General features: G+C 37.4%; 1 protein-coding gene across 3 annotated transcripts in view; it reads right to left on the bottom strand.

The window, feature by feature from the left end:
• Positions 1-6193, bottom strand: part of arid3c (AT rich interactive domain 3C (BRIGHT-like)) — a 170901-nt gene extending 164708 nt beyond the window's left edge. The window contains exons 1-2 of one of the 3 annotated variants that reach the window (XM_048188243.1): positions 5959-6193; positions 3305-3445 (exon numbers count right to left, since the gene is read on the bottom strand). The gene's annotated coding sequence lies outside the window, so the exon portion shown is untranslated. Of the gene's footprint in view, positions 1-1736; positions 1893-3304; positions 3446-5958 lie in introns of those variants that run through there. The other 2 variants (XM_048188242.1, XM_048188244.1) reach the window with 2 other exon arrangements.
• Positions 6194-9903: the final 3710 nt, after the last annotated feature.

Below are 9903 nucleotides of genomic sequence, written 5' to 3'. Positions count from 1 at the left end.
AGTGACAGCATATCTAAACACTTTGACACAAATACTAAATGAAATACCATTCATAAACGTCCTTTAAAAGCCGCGTTTGCAGAGGTTCTGCTTGACCCTCTTCATCTGGGTCTGATTCGGCTCAATTTGATACAGCATTATAGGTGCTATTATTTACATTTCCTCTGAAGCACTAACTACGAATGGTAAGGGGCGTGGCGTTTCCGGACGCTTCAGCGAATCACGATAGCTCTGGATATACTGGGCCAGCTAACCAATCTGAGCACATTACGTATTTCGGAGGGAGCGGCTTCATAGAAGCAGGAAGTCAAACGAGCCCTTTGAATGACAATGGAAACAGAGGTGTAGAATAAAGTAAAATATATGAAAAATACAGTGTTTTAAAAAAAACGAAGCATTAAGACATGTTAAACTGTGCCCCAAAAACACAATCAAGCCTAGAAAAAAAACACTGAACCACCCCTTTAACATAATGACCTACACCTGTGGTGGCTAGGACACTTGTGAGAACTTAGAGGAACAGAATTCATACCATTAAATCAATTTGAGACCAGTTGGTTAAATGCAGTGACATTCATAATTTTTTACATTTAAAATTAAGTATCTAATTTACATTTGACCCCAATGAATTACTGAATTCAAAGCAGGGCAGTCAGTCACCCAAGTATACAGAAGCAGTTACCATAATCAAACTGGGTCTTTTCTTAAGACGACTATAGTGCACTCTATGTATTCAACAACATGTAGAGGGCTGAGTAGTCAGTTACACCCCATAATCATTTGGCACTGCATGGCATTCGAATGAGATCAAGTAACAATACAGGTGCTGAATGGTTTGGCCGGTCTGATCGCATCTACTGAGTGCCAGCAGTTTGTGAGATCATCAGGGGAAATAAAGCAAATGCAATGAAAAGGCCTAAATGATGGCAGTACCTGTTTTGAGGGGCACATCTGACTTTTATTAAAAGTACTTTGAGAGGAAATAATAACAATAATCATAATCTAGGCAAGATGTTCGCTGCCCTATGTTGCGTCACTCACACTAAAAGCTAAGTGAGACAATCTGCTCTGTGCAAATCTCTTGAGACTGAGGCTATTCGCAGTGTTGCTTTGCAATGAAATTAATACTCAACACTGACACAAAGATACGTTAAAAATGTTAATATCTCTAATACACAGATACGGGTGCTGTGCAAGTCTACATCAAACACTTTGTTAACAACACTTTTACCCAGAGGAGTCTTTACCACAATCTCTTGTTTCTTGACTTGTTTCTTCCTGTTTTTTTTTTTTGTTTGTTTGTTTTTTATCCCTTTTTTTCTTTTTCTTTTTTTTTTTATAAACATAAATGTTAAGGGTCCTCATCAACATTGTTCTGTGGCTTTTTTAACAAGAAACTATTTAATACAGGCAATGAAGCTGTAGTATCCCAGTCTTGGCATGAGCTACTATGCACAAATGATCACAAGGGAAGCACTATTAGATGCAACATCCTTTTCAGAAAGAGATCTATTAAATTGAAATACTACCACTAGGACTAAAAGCACATTAATATTGATTTAGTTTGGCTTGATTTTTCCAATCTACTGGAAATGAATATGCAGGCGGTGCATTATTTTGATGTAAGTTTTTGATTTGACAGATTTGGGCAGATGTGTATGCCATTACTGTTGTATATAATTTATCTGAATTTAAAAAATGTAAAAAAAATAAATAATAATTTGTCTCTGACTCACGCTGATATTGAGGGTTAAAAGCCAACGCCGCTCTGCTCTCTGGTCTGTTTAAATAGAGGTACATGCTTTCAATCACTCGACATGTTCAGACTCTTCTGCGTGGGGGATGCTGGTACTCCACAGGGGCTGAGGGCCTTGAGTTTGTCGGTGAGAGAGAGAGCTTATCAGACACATTCCCAGCGTCCCACTGCAACAGACACTGTCCATGGTTTCAGTATGTTTGTTTTCCTTGAGAAAGTTTGGGAATATAGTAAATCACGGAAGCCTATAATAGCAGTTTCTGTTTGTTTGTCAGATTTGTTTGAAATCTGACCTCTTCAAAACAGAATCATCTCATTTGTTTAGCTGTCCTAGATGGGTTGATAGTCGTCTTTGGCAAGAATATCAATAGAAGGGCCTGTATAATAATAATAATAATGTTGATGATGATGGATTAATATTCACCATAACTGCAGTATATTGTGTTTTCTGATAAGAGTAAAGAAGAAATTGTACATTCTACAACATCGTTGAAATGCTGTTCAACTAAGGACTAACAGTAACTGTTAGTCTTTGGTCGAGCAGCGTTCCAACAGTGTTCATATACAGTTCAACAGCACTGGGACTTTTCACTGTTTGGATCATTGTTTGTCTGTGTTAAGGATTTTTCACTGACTCTTTCCTCAGGTTACATCAATATGCCAGTAGGTGGCAGGGCCGGAGTGGGACTCATTTTCAGCCCTGGAGTTTCATGCCTTAGACCGGCCCACTTTAATTCCCGACTGACTATATTAAAATAATGTAATTAAAACCTCAGTATATAAGTCTGCAAATTGTGCACTGTTCTCTACGGCCTTGTAATTAATTGTATTTTTCAAAAATATTATTTCCAATTCAGTGCAAAAATGCTAAAATTTGATATAGTCATTTTTTATTGTATAATAATGATTTTATAGCGTGAAGCATTGATTAATTCTTTAGCCATCTAGTGACTGTAGTTAAAAAATCATGTTATTTATTGTTATTAATTATTTTACAATTAATTTAAGTGTTTACTTTCCAGTAGATGGCAGCAATCGTCCACTAAACCCAGGCACATTTTTTATGTCTATCACTTTGAATGAAATTGAGAAATGTAGATATTTTTTAAAGTGGTTTTAACATAAACATTTTCCTATTTTATATAAATATATATACTTACTATATACAATTATTACAAATTGAGGCAAACAAATAACAAAAAATACCATAAATCCCCCAAAACTGCACAACATTACAGTAAAAATTTTAAAGTGAGTGATATAACATTTGTTTAAAAAAGTTACATTATGTTACAAAAATCACATTTTACTGTCTGGTTATGTAAGCTATTTGGACAGAAAAATAAATATTGTTTCCCAATGTGTAGCATATTAGCAAGAAACATAGCATAACATAAATGATAGGCCCTATATTTTATTATTTGCCTACTATTACGATATGAGAAATAGCTGCATACATGCCTTTATCTTTTGCATGTTTCCCCTCTTCCTTTTTATTTATTTAGGCAACCTAAATCGGCCTCCGGTGGCTTAGACCATTTTTCTTACCATAATTTAGTGTTGATTTAGAACTTGTCCCGCTCGCCTCCCGCTCTCCCTACAGATGTCACCTCATCCCATCTTCTCAGATACTTTTGAGTGAGAGTTCTTCTGCGGGCACACACTCCGAGTCCCTGCCGACCTGGTTAACTGACCCACAAGGTGACATGATATCATTGATGTTACGTGCAAATGAACGGTAAAAACCCGAGCGCGCATTCGTTTTTTTTTTCTCGCACGGGTGCCCCGTGCCGCCCCTGGCAAGATGCCGCCCTGTGCCATTGCCCATGCATAAATCCGCCACTGACTGGTTTTAAGGAAAAAGGTGCTCAGCTTAGTACATTTTCACCACGTCGACAGTTTCTAGAGCATCCATATTTCAACCCAGTACAATGACAACACCGGCCCTCGTGGCCAAAAAAACAGACCAGCCCACCGGGAATTCTCCCGGTGCTCCCGATTAGCCAATCTGGGCCTGGTAGGTGGCAACAAGTGACTATGTTTATAATTGAGTCAAGGATTCAATAGATTTGCTCAAAACCACTGTTTCATTCAGAAACGAAAGCTGTCTTTAATGAACAAGTCATTGAATCTCTCACTCAAATGATTTGTTTATAAACATTGATTCATTCAGGAAAGCCACAACTGTGTAGTAGTACAAATTTGGTAGCATCCAAAGTGAAAACAAGTTTGAGCATCCAAGCATAACTGATGCATCAATATTTTGAAAAAACATCACAATATTTTTGTTTTGGAGATTTGTCCTTAATGTGAATCTTGATTATATCACCAGCTTACCTGGACTAAGAAATTCACATTTATTTGTCAGTAAAAGTCTGCTGGATGCAACAGTATGTGTCATGGCATACTTTTGACAGATCCATGGTTTATGGGAAAACAATGAGTGCTTCTCAAATGGAAGGCTGTATCCTAGTGAGGCTGTGTCCTCCAGTACTTCGGAGACTTGTAGGCAACTATCTGTGGTCTCCCAGTAGTTTACATTGCACACAATTTAGCATTATGTGATTAATTTACAACAAAGCAAAAGAAAACAATGACTTTATCTCCAAAATCATTTTTTTCTTGCATTACTTAATGAAATTGGACAAGCTCAGGCCTGATTTATTTTCTGTGAATTATTTTTTGTGAGCTGGAATGTGTGCAAAGGACTTTGGGTAATCGGAGGACGCAAAGGATCAAGTTGTACTCACTGCAGAGTCTAGGCTTGCTGCAAACTTCAACTCTCGTTGACTGGTTGCATCCAGCCACATTTGATGTCGAACACACCTTCTGTGATGGTGTGTTCTATGATGCAAAATATAATTTTGTCTTTAATAAGATTTTTTTTTCAATAAATAGGCAAGAATAAACCTCCATGATTCCTGTTCTTTCCGACAACAAATCACTTGAATGCGACTAGCTCGTAATCACTTCAGAAGTGGAAATTTCGATAGCATGTGAAGCATAACAGTTACTGTGCGTTTATCACTGAAAAATGTATTGTACTTTGTCTAACGTTACTCTTTAGACAACATAATTTATGGTAAAAAAATAAATAAAAAATAAATAAAAAACAATATGCAGGGCTCAATGCTAAGGATTTTTTCTACTGTGAAAAAATGTTTTCTACTTCTACAGTGGTTCAAATTTTCACTTGCCCCACAACAAAGAACTGAAAAGAAAATGGGCCTATAAAATAAGCCTAGTTATTGCTTTTGTTGTTTTTGATACTTGTAACCTTAATAAATTGGGTTATCACACCAGAAGCTACTAGATTAAATATTGTTAGACAAATAAACAGTAAGTAATAAAATAGTAACAAATAATCAAATTATGAGTAATAGCAAAAATAAATACAACAGAACAAACATATAAATGAAACTGTGCTTTTCAAGTTTTTCATGTAGGTTTAAACAGAAAGCTACAGAAACTGTAATCTAATGTACAGTACAACTATATAACTAGCCTATAGATTATACTTTATTAAAGTATATTAGTCAAGAGCAGTAACAGATGCTTAAATAATGTTTTGAAACGCTGAAAATATAAAACGTTAAATACTGTTAATTGAAATTATTTTAAAAATGAAAAGATACTTTAAACGTGAAATTAAACCCGCCAGTAACAGGTGGCAGTGAATATCATTGAGATTCAACCGATTCATTCAAGCGGCTGATTCATTCAGGAAGTGTTGCTCAGAGACGCAAATCAATGCTGTGGACTTTGTTTGGAACTATTTTCGTAGGCAAAATAGAGCGAAACAGGCGATTTATAAAATATATACTGGGACATTTTGCCCCTTATCTTGAATTCTGGGCCATTCTAAAGGCATTTTAATAGACTAAATCACACAGTGAAAGCGTACACTAGCGCACTAGTCTAACCTACTAGACTACGTCACTTATGCCTCTGAAAAAAATGCGTACCGTACCGCTCAGTGGAAACGAGCACTCAATGGTGTGTTTTTGTTTGGTTTTGTAAAGTGAGGGACATACTCGATCATTTCAGATCGTTAAATCAACAATTACGATGTCACAGACGATATATAACGCACACCCTACAGCACTGGCCCGACGGTTGCGTCTACTGTCCCGAGCGTCGTGACCCCGGGCCATCGGGCAGTCCTTATTGTCCAGCCCTGAATATGGCAACAGCTTTCTTACCTGTAACTTACGCTCCGGCGTTTTGCTTCGGGTGGGGATTGGGTGGAACTGACAGAGTTCGGGGTGTTCTCTCCAAATTTTCGACTCTTTGCAGCCTTTAGCTACTGCCAACAACGCGCTGAATAACGTTACTCGTTTAAGCCGCTGTCTAAACTCTGAACGTGCGAAATTTCATCTGACGCTGCAACGGTCGTGATATGACGGTGCGCAACGTTTTGATACGTTTTCCGGGTTGAATGACATGTTTCCGGGAAACGGTGTGCAACAGGTTTGAGATATGTTTTCTCTTGTTTGGTGAGTGTGTCAGAAATGTCAGCCCAATTAGCGGCAAGATGTATATAAACCACGCGGTATTAAAGAGACAGCTCGCACAATGGGTATTAATGTAACAAAAATACTATACTTATATATTGTGCTGTTGTATTGTGAAGTGACACTTTAATAAACTTTTCTATACTCCTCTGATTATATAATGGTAAATATTACAATATCATAGCACAACAACAGTGATCAGCAATAATGATAAGCCTAATACTCACAATAAAAATAATATAGCCTAGATCACAGTCTCGGAGGTAAGAAGTGGATTATCCTTCACCTGAAATGTTTGTCTTTTCATGCTGAAATGCGAGACAAATGTTGGATCACAATAAGTAGAAGTTTCCACAAATCGCACTCGATTGGGATGTTCTCTTTTATTCTGGACGGCAAGGGCAGTGACTGTAACATCGAGCATATTTTGTAGTATTAAACACGTATTTATACCGATTTAATCAGGCTCCGAAAATTCTTCAAAAAGAACACAAAGAATGGCCTTCTCAGCTGCCATAGTTGCAACTCTTGCGTCATCAGAACAGGGTGTTCAAAGCACCACCGTTTCCATTTAAAAAATGTTTTGCAACGTTTTGTCGGGGCTGAACACAGCCCATGTCTTCACACCTGATGCGAATTCACAGGTCAGAGTTCACCGTAATCACTTTTCACACAAGCTTGCGTTTCCGGTTTGACGCATTCATGCCTATGAATGGAAGTCAATGGGACGAAAAGTGCAGTGTGATTGCACCTTTACTCTGAATTTTTGGACCCAGGAACAATACAAGTCGACACCATTGCGACTAAATGTTTGCTAATATTTTTTCCTACTAAAGCAGGTAAGCATATCCATAGCAGACTGGTAGGAGTGGCCTTGGATGGCAACATGCCCAGTGCATTATGGGTGTTGAAGGTTTCCTACCGATTTGGCAAAAGGGAAGACAGTTAAAGGTGCAATATGTAATATTTTTGCAGTAAAATATCCAAAAACCACTAGGCCAGTGTTATATATTTTGTTCACTTGAGTACTTACAATATCCCAAATGTTTCCAACTATTTGTAAATCGTGAGAAAATTGCAATTTTAACCAAGGCACCGGGACGTGTGAGGAGTCGCCTGTCAGTCGCGTCATACCCGCGTTAACCCTCGGTTTCTGGTTTTATTTTGTAGAAACCATGGAAACACCAAAGACGCTTTAAAATATTACACGTTTTAATAGACAAGGGAACAACTGTTGTGATATATTTATAGACAGAAAACTACTTGTTGTTATATAGCTCAACACGTTTAGTCTTATGGTTTCAAAATCAATTTTATTGAGTTTTTTTGCAAGTACCATGCTTTTACTATGCCTCTGAGAAAAAACTATTTTGTCAAGTAGCTAACATAGCATAATCAGATGCAGCTTTATTTTTATTAACAGTAATACATAATTTTCTCCATCATACAATACGTTTTAAAATGAATTACATGCCATTTATCAACACAAGACATCCAATATTTAATATGATATTCTAAAATCGATTTATCTTACTGCAGTGTGCAACAAGTGTCTCAGAACAGCCACCGAGCGAACGCACAGAGTAATGTTATAACATTTTCAACACACTCAAATGTATCTAATATGATAAACAGAGCTGCGTTACCTCATACTCATGACCGGAAAAGCGGAAGCAGCGCCGGCGACTTTTCAGTTCAGCTGCTTGTGAGGAGTGTGTCGCGCAATCGCTCCAGCGGCCTCGTTCAGCTCCCACAACACTCGGCCCTGCTCTGCTTCATACTACAGTAATGTTAATAATCTCATCCATGAACATGAGTTCTTCCCGACTCCAATCCCTATTCTTTTGCACCGTCCGTTGAGGTGGAGACCACATGTCCCAAGTTTCTGCTCTAAAACTTGCCGTCATCAAGCTACGCCTTTGTTTTGAATAGACCTCTAGCGGACAAAATTATTACATATTGTACCTTTAACAGCCTTTTTCCCAGTTTACCATAGTCAGATAACACCGATTAAAAAAAATAAAATAAATAACATTTATTTATTTATTTAAAAAAAATTTTTTTTTGCCTTTTTACTTTATAGGTAGCCAAGTTTTATTGAAAGCCCATTTGCCAGTGGTGAAGTAGCCCTTTAAGATATCACTCAGGCCTTACACAGTGTTCACGATTATGGCTGCCTGAAAGTGACATTCCATCTTCCAGTTCATTGTTAGTTTGTGCCCCTTGTAGTTCATTTTTGAGCCACAATTATGTTGATAACAATCTGAATACCTCTCGGAATATGATGTTCAGCTGTGTTGCTGTGTGCAATAAATTTCCCTTTTGTATTTTGTAGATGGAAGTTTACCATAATAAAAACACCTTTGTTTTTCTGCCATTTAAAGTAAATCAATCAATAGATGTTACCCTGTAATAAGATGAGAGGTAGTGAAGGTTAAGAGTTTCGTCTTGTTTTCAGGAACTTTGTTGGACACACATTGGTGAGCACATACTGTATACAGACATTCACCACAAAGCGAAAGTCTGGGAAATGCAAACAAACGCTAGACTTCTCAATAGTTACTGGAAAGGCCACCACTACAGTGATGTTTCCAAGCATTTCATTGAAGGCGCCAGTGTCACACTTTCAGTGCCATTCGTTTGATATCCAGGACCTTTGCACAACAAGAGACAACCACTTTTCTGAAAGTCATAAATTCCCTTACAAACATTGTTCTGGTTGAAGTCCTGACAGGGGCAAAAACCTGTTGTGATACTTGTTAAGATTTTTTGCAGATTACGGTTTATTTTATTCATATTGAAGAGTGTTATAGGATAAAATAATGGAGATGTGAATGAGCAGATGTGTGTTTCAACAGAACTATGAGAAATCAGGAGGTCATGACAGCAAACAGCGCCGCTCACTCACTTTTAATAGCTTGAATACTTTGGCAACATAAGATCAAATGACATTGCATGTGAAACAAGAATTTGATTTGTGTTTGCTTGGTTAACTGCAATGAGGATCAACTTAAAAATGTTTCAGCCAAAGCTGGTAGGATCATTTTCACATATGGGTCAAACAAACAATGGGTTGCCATGATATCTTGACATATTCGCTTGAAGCCAAGTGCTCATGATGACATTTAACATCATTTGGCTGCATCATCCATTTTCACACCCAGTCATTGTGTCACGAATGAGCACAATGAAACATTTGCTGAGGAAACTGGAAAACAAAAAAGGTCAGTATAATATACATAAAATCATTCATTTTCGAACCACATAACTTAAAGATGTTTCATTTTCTCCCTGTACTAGCCTAAATGAACTTAAATTACCTTAAAAACACCATGGAAATTGATGCTTGTGATTTCTCTCAGAAAAGTAATCTATTTGTTTTTTACTTGATTGAACCACATTACTTTAACTAGCTGTTGTTCAGGACAGAAAGTAACATTGATAAGTAACTCTTGGTCGAAATATGTGTCACTGTCCCTATAAAATATCTTAATATGTGTGTTTTATGTGTCTGGACAAGCCCCTCTCCACACAGCCAGACTGCCCTCATCATTAGACTTTATTTGAGCTGGACTGAGTTGACTAGAGCTGCTTTCTCTGGTTCATTTACACTCCTCATGAAGCATCACAAAT

The sequence above is a fragment of the Megalobrama amblycephala genome, linkage group LG4, assembly GCF_018812025.1.
Source record: "Megalobrama amblycephala isolate DHTTF-2021 linkage group LG4, ASM1881202v1, whole genome shotgun sequence".
Classification (NCBI taxonomy): domain Eukaryota; kingdom Metazoa; phylum Chordata; class Actinopteri; order Cypriniformes; family Xenocyprididae; genus Megalobrama; species Megalobrama amblycephala.
Note: the sequence above shows the minus strand (reverse complement) of the source record. Positions and strands in the feature narration are given on the sequence as shown.